The sequence below is a fragment of the Gopherus evgoodei genome, chromosome 22 (assembly GCF_007399415.2).
Source record: "Gopherus evgoodei ecotype Sinaloan lineage chromosome 22, rGopEvg1_v1.p, whole genome shotgun sequence".
In the NCBI taxonomy this organism is placed as follows: Eukaryota; Metazoa; Chordata; order Testudines; family Testudinidae; genus Gopherus; species Gopherus evgoodei.
The window spans coordinates 9,287,121-9,308,295 of NC_044343.1; the positions used below are offsets into that span (position 1 = coordinate 9,287,121).

General features: G+C 40.1%; 1 protein-coding gene across 8 annotated transcripts in view; it reads right to left on the bottom strand.

Moving 5' to 3' along the window:
• Nucleotides 1–21,175, bottom strand: part of RFX2 (regulatory factor X2) — a 99,722-nt gene that overhangs the window by 66,176 nt on the left and 12,371 nt on the right. For 2 of the 8 annotated variants that reach the window (XM_030540587.1, XM_030540585.1), the window contains exon 1: nt 9,253–9,381. The exons of the other annotated variants lie outside the window; for them this stretch is intronic. The gene's annotated coding sequence lies outside the window, so the exon portion shown is untranslated. Of the gene's footprint in view, nt 1–9,252; nt 9,382–21,175 lie in introns of those variants that run through there. 8 annotated transcript variants of the gene reach the window in all.

A 21,175-nucleotide genomic window follows, 5' to 3' on the forward strand; every position in this document is an offset into this window, starting at 1 on the left:
TGAAAGTAAATAGATTGGGATGAAAGTTTACAGAAACAATGAAGGCTTAGGTAATTGGGTTGTTCTTTCCCTTTTCCAAGCCTCCAAGGTTTTGCCCAAAGAAATTAGCATACCTTTATTTGCCCCTCCTCATTCCCGAATCACAGTACCAACATGAAGCAAGTTGAACAGGCTTGCCTCACGTTTCTAAATATCTCCCACTTTGGAAAGGACAATTAGACTGTGTTGTGACTTGCCTTCCTTCTTTTACTAAAATCCTGGAGGGAAACCTTATTTTTGGATATACAGTATTTCTGGAAGGGGGCATGGGATACATAGGTGCCAATTAGTAGGTTTCAGATCCTCATACTGGTAATCATATTTAACTTCAATACAAACTACACAGGAACTGTTATCACATCACAATGAGACAAGCGGGGAAAGGAAAATAGCACTGTACATGTAACAAGTTGATACTGACAGGACAGGAACACAGGATTGGGCCACTGGTCCTTCAAGTCTAGTATCCTGCTTTAGGAGTGAAGAGTACTTGATATTTCAAAAGGAAGTGGGAAGGGGAAAATGGCCCTGGCTAATTGAGCAATGCACTACACAAGGCGAGGAAAGCTCTTTCCTGAGCCATGTGGTGATCAACTTATCCTCTTAAACATGAAATTTGATTACCCTCATTTTAGGATGTATAACTACAGATATTGGCTATAAAACTGAGCCCCTTTTCCAACCCTGCTGTTCTAGGTTCTCCTATGGCAGAGAATTCTATAGGATGATTAAACGTTGTGAGAAACAGTATTTCACTCTGTTTCAGGGGTTCTCAAACTGGAAGTCGGGACACCTCAGGGGGTCACGAGCGTATTTCATGGAGGGGGGGTCGCAAGCTGTCGGTCTCCACCCCAAGCTCCACTTTACCTCCAGCATTTATAATGGTGTTAAATATATTAAAAAAAGAGGGAGGTTAAATTATAAAGAGGGGGGGTCGCACTCAGAGGCTTCCTATGTGAAAGGCGTCACCAGTCCAAAAGTTTGAGAACTCCTGCTCTATTATTTTGACTCCAACAGACCAGCTTGATCTAAACCTATCTGGTCATTAGTACTTGGTTTATGCTTGTTTAGGTCAGACAGTCTTTTTTTAAGTGAGCAGGAAAGCTGGCCAGCCCCTAGTCAAGTTAAGTGTGAAGCAGAAGGCTCAGTTCTGTATTTCAATTTAGAAGTGGGCAGCAGCAGCTGTCCCTGTCATGCCTATCTGGTGAACAGCAAACACAGAAGTATCTCCTGCCAACACATTATTGTTATTTATATTTATATAGCACCATTCATGAGTGCTCAGAGAGTCCAGGCGAACAACATAAATTGTGGTCATTCATAAAAAGAAATCTTCAAATTAGATTTTAAAATAGCAACTGGCCCAGCAAACTGGAGCTCTCGGGGGAGAGATTCTACCACAGGGGCAGCAAAGGTTTGAAAAATATGGTATCTAGGATGAGCAAATGGCAGCGGTATTATTATTACATAAACTCTGGTCCTGTGATGGACAGCTTCAAAAGTCAGTCAGGGCAGACTAACGAAGGATAGAATCAATTAAGGAACTGCTTTATTTAAGAGAAAAGTTCCTAAAGCCCCTTTTCCAGGCAGGGTAAGCAGTCTTGTTTACTTTCTGACACTGGGAGCAAGTTTCTTTCCTTGGTCCATTTAAATTGCCTGAGGCCTAAACTAAGCTCAAAACCCATTTGTCAGGTGTAGCCCAAACAAAGCAGAGACAGTTCCATTATGGAGTGGAACTGGGAAGGGTTGGGCCAGTTCAAAGAAACACATCCAGCCAACTAAAAGAATTTCAGAGTGCATGGTAAAGTTCACCCAGGGAACTGCGGCTGGTATCAGACCAGACCAATGAGATGAAGAAGAGTTGTTTTTTTTTTTTAAATGTATAAATTAATAATAATTCTGTGATAATATGTACTTTCTCCAGCTGAATTTATCACTTTTAAAAGTGCATTCATCTCAGAGTCCCAGGCTGTGTGGTGTGGTCCGGTCCCAGGGCCGCCCAGAGGATTCAGGGGAGCTGGGGCAAAGCGAGGGAGCTGCAGCGCTTGTACTCACCCGGCGGCAGTCCGGGTCTTTGGCAGCATTTCGGTGGCGGCGGACCCTTCAGTCACTCTGAGTCTTCAGCAGCAATGAAGGGCCGCCCGGTGCTGAAATGCCACCGAAGACCCGGAGTGACTGAAGGGCCCTCCACCGCTAAAATGCTGGCCGAAGACCCGGACCGCCACTGGGCCAGGGCTCGCAGGGCCCCTGTGGGGCTCGGGGCAAATTGCCCCACTTGCCCACCCCCTGGGCAGCCCTGTTGCTAATTACTTCATCTGTTTCATTGCAGGACCAAATGCGAATAATGCAACAAGAGAAATCACTTTCCAGACTGTTGCTCCGTTACAAGCAGGGGGAAAGTTAAAGCCTGTTCAGATCCTTGGAGCTGTTCATTAGGCTTTTGGTAACTAGGCATGTGCTGTAACACTCAGGGCTAAACAAAACCCACCCAAGTAAAAAGGAAAATACAAGGCTATTTATTGAATTAGCCATAAACTGAGATGTGATCTTTCATGGAAGGAAGACAGAATGGAAGGGTTGCTTTAGCTACACTAGAGATGCAGTTCTGTAGGGCACATTCTAATGCTCTTCAGTTAGAAGAAGCCATTGTAGCCTTTTGGGTTAGGATGGTAATAAGACCAACTACATTCCAGATGAACAAGAAAAGATAAAGGCCTGTGAGACTATGCACTGGTCTAACAGTCCTCCCTTAACAACTGTGTCATCTACAGAAAAAAGGATGAACTGCATCACCGAGTCTGAATTAACATAAGAACATAAGAACGGCCGTACCGGGTCAGACCAAAAGGTCCATCTAGTTCAGTATCTGTCTACCGACAGTGGCCAATGCCAGGTGCCCCAGAAGGAGTGAAGCTAACAGGCAATGATCAAGTGATCTCTCTCCTGCCATCCATCTCCATCCTCTGATGAACAGAGGCTAGGACACCATTCTTTAACCTTTCTGGCTAATAGCCATTTATGGACTCAGCCACCATGAATTTATCCAGTTCCCTTTTAAACATTGTTATCGTCCCAGCCTTCAAAACCTCCTCAGGCAAGGAGTTCCACAAGTTGACTGTGCACTGTGTGAAGAACTTCCTTTTATTTGTTTTAAAGCTGCTACCTATTAATTTCATTTGGTGAACCCTAGTTCTTGTATTATGGGAATAAGTAAATAACTTTTCCTTATCCACTTTCTCCACATCACTCATGATTTTATAGACCTCTATCATATCCTCCCGTAGTCTCCTCTTTTCCAGCTGAAGAGGCCTAGCCTCTTTAATCTTTCCTCATATGGGACCCTCTCCAAACCCCTAATCATTTTAGTTGCCCTTTTTTGAACCTTTTCTAATGCTAGAATATCTTTTTTGAGGTGAGGAGACCACATTTATACATGTTGTATCATTTAGTATTTAGTCAAATACTATGTTGTATCATTTACCCAGGCAAAAAATTCTTCTAGCTAATGTTTTGTGAGTTGCAAGAGGAGTCTTGACCCATTCACCTCTCTGGTTCCAAATTTGTGGAGGGGAAGAGGGATTCAGATAACCAAAACCCCTTCCATTTTATATATCCAATAAAGGGCAACAGAAAATTGGGATTAAAAAAGAAATAAAATTTTCACATCACAATGTTGATATATCAAGATTGTGCTTATAATTTATCAAGCTGATTAAGAGACCTTAAGTAATTATGCAATACATACCCAGCCAGGAGGAAACTTGAGACATTTCTTGGTAGAAATAGATAAAGGTTCTTATTTTGAGACTATTTTTATGGATTACAGGAGATGGGAGGGGGAAATACCCTCTCAACTTCACATAAGAATAAACAAAAGGCATTAATTTGGACAAGATAATCATGCACCTTGTAAAGAACCACACAAAACTGGCCCAATCATATCTGTCACAGACAAATCAAACTGAAACACCATTTAATCAGAGAAAAACACATGCAGATGTTCAATTAAAAACTGGAGCCTACAGTCTTGGCTCTGTTTGCACTGGCCCACATTGTTTGTCGAGTAACAACGGTTGCTATGGGTGACACAGTCCACTCCCGTTTCCAAGGGCTGGTTGCTCAGCGACAGAGAGAATACTTCCCAAACCAAACAATGCTATCCCCCAGCCTATCCCCCCTGCATCACACATTAACCAGATCGAAAACACACTTAATATGTCAGTGATTATTTTCAGAAGCCCTGGGGAGAACTGATAAATAATTTCTTTTCTATAGTAACTAAGGAGGTGGGGGGAGGGAGGAGGATTATTCTATTTATTCTGAAATAATAAAAAACAGTCCAGGCAGACAGTGTTCTTAGAAGCAAAATGTCGAGGAAAGGAGTACTTTTAAATCCCTCTTTTATTTTAAAAATATCAACAAATTAACCTCTCTTTGAGGTGATAATAACTAGTCATTATGAAAGCAGTTGTCTCCTCTTCTAGCTTCTACAGGAAGTACACAGTATAGGCTACAACACAGCAAGTGTTGTGCAAAAACAAAACGACCATGCAAACAAACAAGCCCTAGAGGAGAAAGTTTTTGCCTTTTTTTGTATCCTGTAACTGTAACGCTTCGGAGAAGAAATGCACTGAAAATATTTTTTTTCAGAATTCTGTGAACACGTGAAACTAATTTGAACTCCACATTCTGCATTATTGTAGTGAGATTTGAAGCTGGAATTCATTGCTCATAATAAGTAAAGTCTTACAGAGGGTTTTAGGCAAGAGCTAAGATGGCTCGTATAAAAATACAGGATATTTTTTAATTTTTATTTTGCTAGATAAGAACACGATCATAGGTACGATGGCATGAACTGAAACATAAAAGTTCTGATGCATTTGCTAATTATTATTAAAGCCACAGGCTGCTCTTTGATGCTCCAAAGTCAGTGGGAGCTGTGTCTGTGCAGCATTTGTCCCATAGCTTAGACTTTGAAACCAAAGTTCATTCACTTTTAAGGTCACCATGACATTGGCTCATCTTCACACTTGTTAAAGGCTAAGTTTATAGGAAAAATTGCTAATTCTAAATATTTGAGATTTTTAGGAGTTTTTAAATAATGTGTCATGAAAATGGAACTGATTTTTTTCAGACTCTTATCCAATGATAGCGCAGCCTTCCAATGTAACATGCCAGAATTACAGTAAGGCATTCTCTCTTCTGCAACAGGAAACCATAAGTAGCAGAAATGAAATCCACAGGATCGTAAATCATTGCATTAAACTCCCTAGAACAACCTGTGCTTTAATGCTTTGAACTAAGATTTTGTGCTTGAACTGTATAGGCTTTTTTTTAATACTATCACTGACTATTACTGAGACAAATCAACACGCTCAGCAATCTTCTGCCATCTAGTTGTGTTCAATCCCATGTGAGGGGAAAATCAGAGTTCAGTCCTTTGCTCCCACAGATGACTTGGCCTAGTGGCATTGTAGAGGAAGCATGTGACCACTTTCTGGCTGATGTTCCGAGTGGCGTTAACAGAAACTGGTGTTACTTTCACCCTATCTCTGTAAATCAGACAGGAGGTCAGCAGAGCTCAGGGCCACTGAACCGGCAAGAGAGAAGTAAGAGGTGACAAAACTGGCGGACATACACCAAAGGCATAAAACCAGCAATGGGACAAAATGCATATTGGGACCGGTTATCAATATGCTTTTTACACTCACTTTGCAAAGGTGTAAATGAATACACAAGGTGAAGGGTAATGGAGAATCAGGCCTGATATATCATCATGAACTAATCTCTAACACTCACCTTAATGGTAAATTTTGTACTGAAATAGAATATCCAGCAATACAGGATAGCACAGAGATGTTAAAAACATAGGGTCATCTATGAATAAGATCCTTTAGCATTATAATATTCAGCCATGTATAAATAAGCTGTAACCAGGCCTGATGTTGCTCAGGTTATTTCAGCAGATTGACTTGGAGTGTGAAGAAGAAAATGCTAAGGTTGGCAAGCCATTCAATTGACTGGTCAAATAATGTCAACTGACCCCCAATTCTTTGGCAACAGTCAAATATTATCAAGTATTCCAGCAAAAATACCCTGATGTAGGCAGCAGCCTACTTTTCTGATTGCATCATGGTGCCATTCTTTCATTTTTTAGAACGTCATTTCATTGTGTTTCACATTTTTCTGAGTTACATGTTGTAATTCTAGATTCATATGTATTTAAGGCTAGGCCTGATGGAGATCACGAAGTCTTACTCTTTTTTGTTACAAATACATTAACAGTTTAAAATATCTGACTTTTTTTTAAAAAAAAAACACATTATCTGACTAATATTTGACTGGTTATCAAATGCCAAGCCCTAGAAAACATTATTTTAAAAAGTATTCTGAGTGGGCAATGGGCATCTTCATTGCTAGAGCCTCCAGCCTTCATAGCTGATTTTTTGTTGGGGAGGAGGTGGGAACTGAACTTTGGTGAAAGGTGCCAGCCTGTTTGATGACTTTGATCAATGGTTAGAGCCCACTCCAAAGCAAGGAAAGCCCTTTCTGTCAGGTGATTTAACATGACTTACCTAAGTATGGGAGTCAAACGCTGAACAAAGAGGAATGGAGGTGTAGGTCATAACGTCAAAATGAGGGATCCAAAAGGTAACGTAGAACAGGGAACCGCTGAGAACTCTATGAAAGGTGCTAGACTGAAAACTGAAGAACAGAGGCCTCTATTTAACCCTGAAGGAGAGAAGGCAAAAGTGCATGTCCTTCCATCATGCTGCCCTCACCAACGTACCTTAGCCCTGACCAGGAAGAGCCAGCTCATAGAGAGAGAAGGGGAGTTTGCTCTCTATGTCCAGCTAATTCTTAGCCTCTTGACCAAGGCTGCCAATGAGCAGGGTAATGGGTGCCAATAGATGGACAACTCTCTGGTAGAAACTAAACTGAGACCAAGCAACTCTTTTTCCAAATGCCAGTGTGAAATGGTACCTGCTAGTAGTCACTACTGACCTGGGCTGGATCAAAGACTATATGATCAGTCCTTCAAGTCAGCCAGCCCCATTCCAGCCTTAAAAACATTAAAAAGGTCACAAGGCCAAACCACGGACATTAAAATAGCAGTGTTGTCAGCTCTTGCAATTTTATTGTAAGTATGGGGATATTTGGCATTTTTCTTAAAGCCCCAGTTGCCGGAGTCATATTATTACTAGAGAATCTCAGCTTCTATTAAAAACAAAACAAAACAAAACCAACCATTTCTAGCCCTCAGGATTGTGTAAAAAAAGGCTTGAAAATATGACCTTTAGTGGCTCCAACACCAGAGGGCAAATAAACAAAACCCAAAATTTATTGTTTTTAAAATTTCATGATTTCTAAACCAGTCGCATGATTTGCTGGGATCCGACTCATGATTTTTGAGGGCTTGGAGTTGGCAATGCTGAAATAAGTCTATGCATGTATCATGTCAGTCCAACTTTTTGTATATATTAAATCAAGAGGAAAAAATGCTCTTAGACAAAGATGCTCTAAAGACAAAGAAAACAGACTCTTTCATCTTTCTTTTTTTCTGCAAGCAGGTGGATGGTTTAGGCCAAAGTGACTACAGTAGCCACTTCCTAGCACACATGGAGCTTGCAGCAAATGCGGACTTGTATCTTGAAAAAATATGAAATACTAATAATCTCCAGGCTGCACAAGGAAGAGAGTCCTTGGCTTTTTCCTGCACTGAATTTGGAGATTTTTCTCATTCCTTTTCTAAAGCATTAAAAACTGAAGAGGAAAAACAGAGGGGAGGGGAAGACTGATGATCCTGCTAGAACTAAAATATCCATTAATGGTAAATTCCACCCACCTCCTCCCCATCCTTAAAATATGAGCTCCCTGGGTCAGGTTCCACCCGCAAACCTAAAAACCAGCTCCAACCACATTGCTTAGTCAGACAGGCTTTTTTATTCTCCAGTGTGTCTAGCTGGCTGCTAGGCAACCAGAACAGCATTGTTGCTCATATGCATTGAGTAGTAACTATTATTTCATTCCAACTTTTTTTTAAAAGGATGACAACATCGATTTACAGCAGAATGTGCTCTCTCCTAAAAGTGAGCAGATTTCTAGGCTAATTTGGAAAGACCAAAACTAAAGGCCACTCAAAGTTTGCTGAGATTCCCCTAGATGCATCTGGTAAGTTATCTTTATCATTCAAGCCCATGTGTTGCCCATGGTGTGGGCACACTGATGCCAGTGGGTGCTGCCCATGTGGCTTGCCTCCAAGGGCCACAATACAGCAGCTGTTGGATGGAAGCATCCATTAAAGATGTTTACCTTTGTTTTGTTTTTGTTCCTAAATTCCAATGTTTGTACTACCTCATTTCTGGTATGCAGAGGAGGCCCAGGCCACATCAGTGCAGTTCCTCTACCCAAAGACTTGTAAGGGAAGAATTTGGGGAGTTGCATAAAGAGTGAAGGTGGGGGAGGGTTGGTGAGTCAGATGCTTCCTTCTTTCAGTGAAACAGATCTGATGCCAGTCTGCAGATTTGGGCGGAGGTCTCCTTCCCCATCTTCTCCCCATTAATTGTGCCTCAGCATGCAACCCAGATACTTGGGCAAGGCTCCGGAAGTTTAAATTTGCCCATTCATGTCTAGTCAGCATATGGTTTTTAGAGACACCTTCAAGCCTGCAAACTGAGCACGGGGGATAGATAGAACAACTGTACATCTAACAATATGGATATAAGCATTATAAAGAATAAGCTACAATAAACTACCCTGCTCAGGCTAGACTCCAATTGACTTCAGTGGAAGTTTTGCTTGAGTAAGGATCAAAGGATTGGGAGCTAAAGCTTCTTCTAGTTTTAGGGTTGCCTCTGTTTGGAAATACTAGTGCCATTTTATACAGAGCGAAGATAAATTCCTAGATACTCACTATGCAATTTCACAGTCCAGCATTATCATGTAATTATGGAATTAAACTGAGTTAAGAAGACAGAAACATCTAGGTATTGTACCATCTAGGAATAGTAGGCTTACATGGTAATCAATCTTAAAATTATTTGGCAGCTTCAAATACAAATTATAGACAGAAATATTAAATGGTGTCCTACCAGAAACAAATGAATAATAAGTGTTGCTGCATAGCATTTATGGTAGAAGATCTTATGTCATACTATATGAACTATAAAATAAAACAATACTAGTATAAATGTTTTTGTCTTCATTGTTTACCTGTCCTTCATCCCTCTCTAGTATCTTCCCAGCTCTTTATGCACGATAATATATTTACACGGCTGCATTTCTGGGAGATCACACTTTGGTTGATCGCACATCAAGTCCAACAGATCTACCCTTGCTCCTTTTCTCCCCACAGAGGAGAATAAAAAAAAAAACCAAACAAACCCCAACTCTTTAGCTAACAACAAAATCAAACAGATTTTTGGGAAGTGAAACAGCTGCTATCTCCGAAGCAAAAAGGAAATGGATTTTTCCGGCTGTTAAGCAACAGGCTCTGTGCTAAATATTTTCTTAACCGGGAGTCTGCTGAAACAACCGTGGAGTCAGAGAGCCTTGTACAGTCTAGCAGTCTGTCATTTGAATGAAGTTTGGTCTTACAAATGCTACGCGACAACAAGGAATTCTATTAACAAACACTTTGCAGGATTGGGCCCTTTTGTAGTAAACACCCCGAGATTTACACATGTGAATAACTTCACTGGTGACATGCATCCGACGAAGTGGTTATTCACCCACGAAAGCTCATGCTCCAATATGTCTGTTAGTATTGGACTCTTTGCTGCTTTTGCATGGTGTCAAGTATCAGAGGGGTAGCCATGTTAGTCTGGATCTGTAAAAGCAGCAAAGAATCCTGTGACACCTTATAGACTAACAGACGTTTTGGAGCATGAGGTTTTCACACCTCAACTGCTAGAACAGGGCCTCATCCTCCCTGACTGAACTGACCTCATTATCTCTAGCTTGCTTGCTAGCATATATATACCTGCCCCTGGAAATTTCCACTACATGCATCTGAGGAAGTGGGTATTCACCCACGAAAGCTCATGCTCCAAAACGTCTGTTAGTCTATAAGGTGCCACAGGATTCTTTGCCGCTTTTGCTGCTTTTATAGACCCAGACTAACACGGCTACCCCTCTGATACTTCACTGGTGAGTGTAACCCTAAATTTCAGTGGGACTATTCGCATGTATGAAGTCATTAAAGGATCAGACCCAGTCACCACACAACTATATACTATTAGTTCAATAGTAACTGCAATAAATTCACATGGAGAATTTGCAAGTCAATTTTCCAAGGCAGAAACAATGAATACTTTTCTCTCCAACAAGAAAGGATGTTGACAGGACTTAGCCAAGTGTTCCACAGGCCCCACACAGATCATTTCTGAGTAATTGCAAAACCTTAAGGCCCATTATAATGTTAATTCTTAGCTTCCCTGGCTAGTTGTTGTCAAGAAATATAATTAGATGTTGTGTAGCCACGATACAAATTGGAAAGAATGCTAAGAATGTCCTTGCTTACAAATAGAGGAACAACATTAAGAGACCACAAGCTGAAGCATGTGTTCTGGGAGTTGTAAAAGAATGTGCACACATGCACCTCTAAGGAGATTTAAAAGGAATCAGATTGAAGATGTTACTAGTAGGCACATATCCCCCAACCCCTACCTCAACACACACACACACACACACACACACACACACACACACACACACACACACACACACACACACACACACACAGTTCAAAATACAAACCAATAAGAAAAAGCAATCCAAAGGCAATCCTCAAATTCTGTCTTTAATTCATAAGAATGACCATAATGGATCAGACCAAAAGTCCATCTAGCTCTGTATTCTATCTTATGACAGTGGCCAGTGCCAGATCCTTCAGAGGCAATAAACAAAACAGGGCAATTATCAAGTGATCCATCTATCGCCCATGCCCAGCTTCTAGCACTCCGAGGTTTAGGGACACCCAGAGCATGGGGTCACCACCCTGATCATCTAGGCTAATAGCCACTGATGGACCTATTCTGCATGAACTTATCTACTTCTTTTTTGAACCCAGTTATACTTTTGGCCCTCACAACTTCCCCAGCAAGGAGTTCCACAGGATGCCTGTGTGTTGTGCAAAGAAGTACTTAGTTATGTTTGTTTTAAACCTGCTACCTATTAATTTAATTGGGTGACCCCTGGTTCTTGTGTTATGTGAAAGAATAAATAAGACTTCCCTTTTCACTTGCTCTGCACAATTCATAATTTTATAGACCTCTATCATATTGTGCCTCCCTCTCCCTCTCCCCCTTCGCCCCACATACACATTTAGTCATCTCTATTCTAAGCTGAACAGTGCCAGTTTTTTTAATTTCTCCTGATATGGAAGCCGTTCTATACCCCTAATCAATTTTGTTGCCCTTCTCTGTACTTTCTCCAATTCTAATATATCTTTTTTGAAATGGGGTGAAAACATCTGCACACAGTATTCAAAGTGTAGATGTACCATGGGTTTATACAGTGGCATTATGATATTTTCTGTCTTATTATCTATCCCTTTCCTAATGGTTCCTAACATTCTGTTAACTCCCCGTATTGTGCCCCAAACACCAGGGACCCACTGGTGCCATTACAAAGCACCATACATGTCATATTTCCTTGGCACAAAAGATAAAGATGGAATATTTGTCTTCTCTTTCAAGTATCCTAGGTTCTATTGGTATCACAATCTTAATGCAAGTTTGCAGTCTATACTATTCCTTTAAAAGGCAAACCAAAAAAAAGTCTCTTTTACAAAAAAGAAAAAAAGAGAGACAGTTCCTGGATTATGCATCTGAATTAATAAGCAATTACAGTATCTTGCACCTGTATAGCAATTTACAGCAGAAGATTACAAAGTACCAATTAAACAAGCTTCATGACAAGTGATGGGCATTAGGTGGTGCTACACCCATTTTATAGATGGGAAAAGAGAGGCAATCATTAATGAAACACACCATAGTGACACATTTGGAACCAGAACAGTCTATCATTTTTATTTGTTTGTTTAATTATGAAATGGCGCTGTCGACAATCCTCTAGATTGATGTATTAACCCCCACTCATAAAATGAATTGTCTCAGTGTTAACTAAAATCTAATATATAGTTCTATACTAGGTAATTAGTAAATTACTTCTGTGAACTGCATGTGGAGATGGCATTGTAAGAGGATATTCATGTGCAGTCTGTCACAAGTACTTATAATTATCTTGCAGAATACATTTTTGACGACTATAAGCAGTACAGTAACTAAATTTTGCAAGGATGAAAAGGCAAACTAATCTTCCCCAGCAAGAATAGCCTTACACTGCTGAAGGCAAAGTTACTGTACTTGCAGCAACAACTAATCAGCAGAGCTGATAACAATGGGAGAGCACAACAAAAAAAGACTCCTTCAATGACAGAGACTAACAACAAAAAGACTGATAGTGCATTTTAATCAGCGAAACAGAAGGAGAAGGCGGCTCAGAAAGAAGCGAGTTCTTACACAGGTATGTCAACCTGGTGATCACAATAAATTAACATGTCTAAAGAAAATTGCACTGAATAATTCTAAACATGACTGTTGGGACAGCGTCTTGTTTCTTTTTTTAATACATATTTCAGATAGCAACAGCCTGTCACAATAGCTGTTAGTTTCCGGCACTGTCTCTCACATTTTGAACACCATGGGCTGGGCTGGCTTTCCCGTGCTATGCTAGAACCCATCTCACCCATCTAAACATAACAGCTTGGCAAATTCAGATCACCCCAGTAGTCAAGAGACTCAACTTTACACGGTAGCCTTCTGTGTGTAACTGTGACATCTGCATACACATAGCAAACAGGAACAAGGATCCAGCTCTTTCAAGAGCTCAGCTCCCCTTTTTGGGCAGCTAAATGGAGCACCCACAAATTAGGTGCTGGAAGGGAAGGGGAACTCTCCTGAAAGCCCTGTCAAGGGATTGCAAGTTTACAACTTAAACATATTCCACTGTTCAAGGGTCAGTCAAACTGATTATTATTGTATTCCTTGCAGAAGGAAGTTCAGTGTTACTCAAAGAAATGACATCAGCATTGGCTTAAAAGGGAGTCACAAAATCTACATCAAAGCTGGATGAATCTGTGAATGGTACATTCATTCTGGGAAGAGGAAACGAGGTAGGAGGATGTTCATCTGAGCTGTGGCAACTGGAGACTGGTAGCATCAGATGCAGGATTTGAAGGCATCCATAACTGTATTCAGCACCACCCGATGCAGTTCCTTCTGTTGTGCAAGCATTGGGCTAGAACAGGTGTGGTGTGCCGAGTCTTCATTTATTCACTCTAATTTATGGTTTCGCATGCCAGTGATACATTTTAACGTTTTTAGAAGGTCTCTTTCTATAAGTCTATAATATATAACTCAACTAGTGTTGTATATAAAGTAAATAAGGTTTTTTAAAAATGTTTATGAAGCTTCATTTAAAATTAAATTAAAATGCAGAGCCCCCTGGACTGATGGCCAGGACCTGGGCAGCGTGAGTGCCACTGAAAATCAGCTTGTGTGCCACCTTCGGCACGTGTGCCATAGGTTGCCTACCCCTGGGCTAGAAATACCCGGACTCCCTTGAACAGCTATTCTTCTGCTGTTGATAAACTGAGTGCCATGAAGTTTGGTGGTTGTGTGAGAAGGGAGGTCCTTTCAGAGGAGATTTGAAAAAAACAAGGTTCTGTCTCTTTTGGTGTGGAACTTAAAACTCTCAATGCATTTTTTGCTACAAAAGAGTTTACTCCAGTCACTTAATTCCCCTTTCCACCCCACATGAACTAGCTGTTGTTTCTCTGCTCCCTCTGTGCTGTGCAGTTGGTACAACACCTTAGGAGGAAAGCTTTTATTATACCTCTCTACATTCAAAACTTCATTTTAAAGGACATTTTCCTCATTGGGTGCATTAAAGAAACCATTTAAAAGAAAAGGAATTCTATGACATGAAAGCATTAACTCTCCACCAATCAACCTAGGTGATCAGTGGGAGTCAAACCATGGACCTTTGTGTTCTGCACCAGAAAGGCAAAGAGGAGGGGAAGAAAAGGAGTGTTGAATTAAGAGTATCTTTTTTGGGACACTCATTGGAAACATTAATTCAATCAATTTATGAAAATATTAGACTTCAGTTCCTATCAACTTCATATGTATCCCTTTTCTATTTTCATTGACGCACAGGTCACTAATGGGCTGTAATCTAATACAGTGGTTTTTCCAATCATTTTGGGCTCAGGACCCATTTGTAAATCTTGATGACCTGTCACGACCCCCTAAGATGGTCCCATACCTGGATCCCTCTCCTGCAGAATCCTTCGGCAGGGAAAGGTGCTCAGAGCTAGGATTCCAGATGCTCCAGCCAGATGTGAACAGCTGGAGAATCCCCCAACTTGCAACTGAGGGGGAAGGGTAGCAAGCTAAAACACCCTTAAAAAAACCACACTGCTCCCATACATGGTCCATGGGAGACAGAAGGTAAAGAGATGGGGAGAATTTGGGTCCTAGGGGTAAAGATGGTGTGCTGGGGGAAGGAGTTGGAGAACAGAAGGGGCTGGGGGTGCAGTGGGGGAAGATCTGAGGGGCTGGGTGCTATGATGCATGGGATGACAGAGGGGAAGTTGCCTACCTGTGGGGAAGAAGCACACTGGGGGGCGGGGTTGGGAGGACAAGATAGGGGGTATGGAAGATGGGACGTCACCCAGTTGCAGGGTGGGAGGTACATCAAGGGGCTGGAAACTTACTGGAGAATGCAACACAAACTGCTCTTTCCTGGCCCCTATCCCATGGAGCTGGCTGGGCTCAACTCCCCACTCCAGGCATTGTAACATCTGGGATTGAAGCGCTGCTCAGGTTTGGTCCAGTCCCCTTGATGGAGTGCTGATTGGGCCAAATTTGTGAGAGTAGAGTCATGAGCTGGCACATGTGGTTGCTGCACTCACATTTGGTCCAGCTGGCCCTTGTCATGATAGAGGGACGGCTGGGCCAAATCTAAGAAGTGCTGTGATTCTGTGCACCAGGTCACAACACCTACAGAAGGGAACTGAGCCTAGACAGCCCTGCAATCCTTTGACAAATTCTAATGACTTAGTTTTGGGTCGCAACCCACAGGCTGAGAAACTCTGATCTAATACAAGTGAATCTAAGTACTAAGTGTGCTTCAAGAATTGTAGGATATTTAAACTATGTTAAGAGTATCGCATCTCTCTGGAGACCTTCAGCCAAGCTATCTGTCTTTGCAACTAGCAGGTTAAGTCAACTTCATTATCTGTTTTAAAATAAAATTATTAGTTTGCTTTTATATGTTAATTCCCCCTGCCATTATGGATTATGAGATAAAGATTCAAGGCATTCCACATTGAAAAACAGTCGAGGGGGAAAGGGAAGAAAGATGTTTACTGCACTGCAGCCACTTACAAACAATTCCAAATCAGAGATGAGTTAGTCATTGAGCTGGAGGAAAAGTGAAAACAGACTTCACATTAATGTGATAGCAGGAAATAACTGGCTTAAAATGTTATTAAAGTAAATGTTTGAAATGAAATATACACAGGTTGAGAGGGAAGGTACTGTACATCTGGGGTCAGGCTTGGGTTATGGAGGGTCACAGATATCGTTTGCAAGGATGAAAAGATACATACATATTGCATAACCAGCATAGACCCAGACTGGGGTGCAAGGGTTTTTCAAGTGTCAGTGAATAAGTGGGCTTGGGTTCACCACTACTACACACAAATAATTGCTGTTAACAACATACATATAAAATAGATGCCAATAAGAACAAGTTGACAACCATAGTTAATTTAAGCTAAGTATCGCAACAGAGTTATAAATCAACAATATGGTAATTTCTTCTTTAAATATTTGTTTGGAATGCTACTTGATATCAGACTTCAGTCAAAATAAACTTTAGTAAGAGATATGTCAGATGATGCCACCTGCCTTTCCCATTTCTTGGAGGCAAATGAGTAGATTTTTCTAATCCTTTTTCAGCTCAATTTTCCAAAACAGAAGAGCCAGAATCTGATCTTTTTAACATGATGTAAAATCAAGTGTAAATTCATTCAAGTCAAATTATTTACTCCGTTGTAATTAAAATAAGAATACAAATGGAACACAAAGAACTGGCTTTACCATTTAAAGGCACTGAAAATTAACATCTTTCACCATTGTAATAATAAATAATAATTACCTAGCTCTCCTGTAGTACTTTTTATCAATGTATTTTAAAATGCTTTGTAAAGGAGGGCTCCCTATTAGGATTACCCCCATTTTAGAGATGGGGGTAATGAGGAAACTCAGGCATGGGTAGGGTGACCAGCCAGCAAATGTGAAAAATTGGGACAGGGGGTGGGGGGGTAATAGGAGCTTATATAAGAAAGAGAGTCAAAAATCAGGACTGTCTCTATAAAATCAGGACATCTGGTCACCCTAGGCATGGGATGGGGAAGTGACTTTCCCAAGGTCACACAGCAAACCAGTGGCAGAGATTAGAATAAATCCAAAGTCTCCTGATTCCCAAACTAGTGGTCTATCCACTAGGCCACATGGCCTGTAAGGTAGGTTGTCTTTTAAAAAAAAAAAAAAAAAGAAAAGAAAAGAAAAAAGAAAAATACTGTTAAACTAACTCCACAACTCCAAATGACAGTACATATAACACTCATGACAGTTTTGATTTCCAGTGCTCATGAAAGAAGAAGTCAAATCTTTCAACCTTCTTCTGCAACCTTTCAGAATGGTGGCATCCATCTAATTGTTAATTGTTCTCTATTATCCTGCATTTAAAACAACAGCACAACAAAGGAGAGTAGATCACACAAGCCCATCCTGGACTCTTGTGCATCTACATGATGCAGCCATGGGGGATGGGGAGACTTAATTCCTGTTGGACTTCTGTCCTGCTACTAGGGTGATCAGATGTCCTGATTTTATAGGGACAATCCCAATATTTGGGGCTTTTTTTTTTTTTTTTTTTTTTATGAGCTCCTATTACACTCCACACCCGTCCTGATTTTTCACACTTGCTATCTGGTCACCCTACTTGCTACTAAGCAGAAGTAACTTCTCAATCATCACACAGTTGCTCTCAATCTATTCATGCAGGACTGGAGCCCCCTGTGTTCCATGTCTTGCTTAGCATTTTTACGTTGTACTTGTATGTGCAGCACCTTGCACCTGCACTAGGCAGGATCAAAGGCCAGAGTATCTTTTGTGTTAGGTTGAAGTGCACAATATACAGAAGTGATTTAGGGTATGGCTACACTTGACATTTCAAAGCGCTGCCACAGCAGCGCTGCGGGAGCGCTGCCACGGCAGTGCTTTGAAGTGTAAGTGTAGTTCGAACGCCAGCGCTGGGAGAGAGCTCTTCCAGCACTGCACGTAAACCACATCCCTTACAGGTGTAGCTTGCAGCGCTGATTACACTGAGGCTTTACAGCACTGTATCTTGCAGCGCTCAGGGGGTGTTTTTTCACACCCCTGAGCACGAAAGTTGCAGCGCTGTAAAGTGCCAGTGTAGCCATGGCCTTAGGAGGTCATATATAGAGTATTGTGATATGAGAAGTAGCATTATATGAATGTCTTAGTATGAGATTTTAGACAGATTCACCAATAATGTCATAATGCTAATTTGTCTAAGACTAAGTCTAGCACTTTTCATGTGAGGAACAATCTATACAAACATTAATTCAACCTCACAATATCCTGTGAGGTAGGTATCCCCATTATTTGGGGAAGCTAAATGCAGACACAATAAATAGTATCCTAAAATTCAAATAGCAAGTCAGAGTCACCGTCAGGATCAGAACCTACTATTGCCAAACCTAACACATTCAAAAATCATGAGTGAGAATCCAAAACAACAACAAAAAATGATTAAAAAAAGTTATAACATTTTGGGTTCTTTTAAATTTGCCTTCTGGTTTATGAGTGTTTTAGGATACCCAGGACATGTTTTCAAGCTTTTCTTTACAACCACATGAGTTAGAATCCTGCATTTTTATATAATCACATGGTATGAGAAGCTAAGGAATTATGAAAATCAACAAATATAATGAGTTTCACAATAAAATAATGAAAGCTGGTACAGTTTAGGCACACACACTGCCTGCCTACCTAACTACATGCATAGTAGTCAAACCTTAAAGTTTATATGGCTTGTGAAGTAGTCCCAAGCTAGTACCTTAAAGAAATGGTAATAATGTGACAAACTGCTCTATACATGCCTGTGGGAAAAACTATGTTCTTTCTTTACTTCTGTGACAATTTTCATCAAGTGTATATTTTTAATTGACAAGATCATTAAATCAGACTAAAGGTTCACTCTCAAATTATATTATTTGTTTATTATTAATGAGGAGAGGTTTTTTTTAAAAATCATAACTCAGGTAATATGTAAGATGACTTTAGACTGCACGTACATTTGGTATAAGCTGCTAGCTAGCAAAAGACAAAATAAAACCATGTGAACTCAAAGATCTGATCTGTAATTAAAGACATCATGACCTCAGCACAGAAGCATAGATATTAGTCATTCTAATCTAGGATGCTGAAGATCGAAAGGACGTAAGTGTATTTCAAGGATGGATTTAGTCACCAGAATTCTTTCCTTCAGACCTTTTCTCACATCCCAAATCACCCAAGACACAGATCCACACAGCTAAATATAAACTGCAGCATGGTAACAGAAATGGGGGTTAGGGAATATCAATCAATCATTCATCACACACATAGTGTTGATGTGAACTTTAGAAGCACCTATATATATTCAACCAGAAATAGAGACAAAACCACCAGTCTTCTTTAGCTTGTACTCTCTATTAAATTGCTCATATGACGGATACTCCAGTGGAAATAGACACATTGTTGGGGGAAAGTATTAATACAAGATGTATTTTTCATGTACATATATGCCACAAAGTCAGCTAGTCTCAACCTCTGACATGTTTTCAGAAAGCTATGGAGAGATTTCTCAAAGGTGTTACTCAAGAAAGAGATGCATGGAAACATTTTAAGTGATTTATTATAAGAGTCTTTGTTGGCTCTCTTCCTTAAAGAAAATTATAGCAATGATGCTTGAAGCAATTTGTGAAGAACAGACAAGTCTGGCCCACAGCCTTGATCTCCTGTTCTGTAAATCCTTCTTTGTGTGTGTACACTGTGTTTCTACAGGAGAAAAATAAAAAAGTTCTTATAAACTCATAAAACAGGATTAATACAGAGAATTCTTTACCTTCCAAAATTTGTTTTCAACTCACTGTTGGCTTTAAATACACTAAATCCATTGTACTCTACTAGACTAAGGTTTCTGGAAAAAGAACTTCCAATGTACATACAATATTTATCACATTAGTTGATCCTATTAGTTTTTACATACCTCTCGTAGTGAGTCATGGGCTCTGTAACCCATTAGCATGTCTCAGTGCTGACCTGGAAGCACCATCTCCAAAGGCAAGAGGGTTGCTCAAACTCCGTATGCATTCATGAGTTGCTGAGGGCATAAACAATGGTGCTATAAACATGGTTTTGTAATGTGAATAGGTGGCACTTAGGAACCTGGTAGAAAATCATCAACTCATTTCACACAGACCAGTTATTAGTCAGTAATAATGACTTTTAGTCACTGTCAGTGTAGGACTGATTTGAACCAGAGACTTAGTGGAAAATGGGTCTATATTCCATAACAGCTGAGATATAAAAATCAAAGGAGCTATATAAAGTAAATTATAGAATGAAATTGATTACATATGACATTCTGTAGTCTTATATAGGTGGAGGAGAATTTGAAGAGGGATTCACAGAATGTATAACATGAACAGTGTTCTGCGTGGCTGAGATCAGAACATAAGTTCAACTAAACAGCTGCCAAAATGAAAGCTATGATAACAAATTCCATAACAATAGACTAATAGGAGACTTATCACAAGTCAAAGCATTAGATAAAAGTCTTCAGGGAATATGAATAATTACAGTATGAATGATATCTGAATACAGTTATTTGACGGTATTTAGAAAAAGAAATACTGCTGTTTTAGGGTAGGAATCTAAAATATTTCTAGATTGGAAATAATTATCTCTGTTTAGATTGCTTTTGGAATGGTTTCTTGTACCAGTGTTTTGTTTTCATCTTTTGAAAAAGCTTGTCCATACAATATTATGTTCTGTAAACTTTGCTATAAACTTTTCTCAAACATTTATAATATTTATACTCACTTATACACACATATTTCTATTATATAGCTGGAAAGTTTCAGACCAAAATGTAAATATTTCAGAAATCTACAAATGTGTGAAAAGAGAATTTGGTCATTCATACCGTTTGAGGCTTTGTCATTAGGTGCTACAAGGCATTAGCTATTATAGACACTTTGCATGTATAAAGCATCGGTCACCCAAGGATCTCAATAGTACTTTAGAAACTTTAATTAACCCTTCACAAACCAACCCATCTCCTCTTTCCACCTCCCACTCCCAGGAGGTAGAGGAGCACTGATTTCTTTATAACTAAAAGTTTGTGTCTATAGCTGTTACCCCCATTAATAGGGAAGATTAAACACAGGCAGTTGAAGAGGCAGAACATTGGATGGAGACTTGCAATCCCATAAGGATGCTTCTCTGACCAACAAAACACTACTGCTAGAACAAGGGAATTTGCCACCATCTCTGACAAAGAGAATTTATTTTCTCTATCTTGTCCATTTAAATTGCAAGCTCTTCGAAGCAGGAACAGTGTCGTCTTATATTTCTGTACAGCGCTTAGTATAACATGGCCTCAATCCCCCTTTGGGACCTCTCAGCACTATGATAACAAAATGATAACGCTATTTATTTGAGTTAATAATTAGCACTAAAGAATGAATCTGTAGAAAGTTATTCCGGCTTGTTACATCCCTCTAATATATGATGCTTAGGCATTGGACTTGCTTTCAAAATTCCAGAATCCAGGCAAACCTAACGCACTAACTAATAATAACACCCAGCACTGGCTGCACTGAAATCTCACCCCCTTCACTAGAGAAGGTGTTAATAGATAACTTGGCTTTCATCATTTTAAGGAAAGTATCCCAAGGACAGTTGTTTAATTGTTTAAACAACTTACT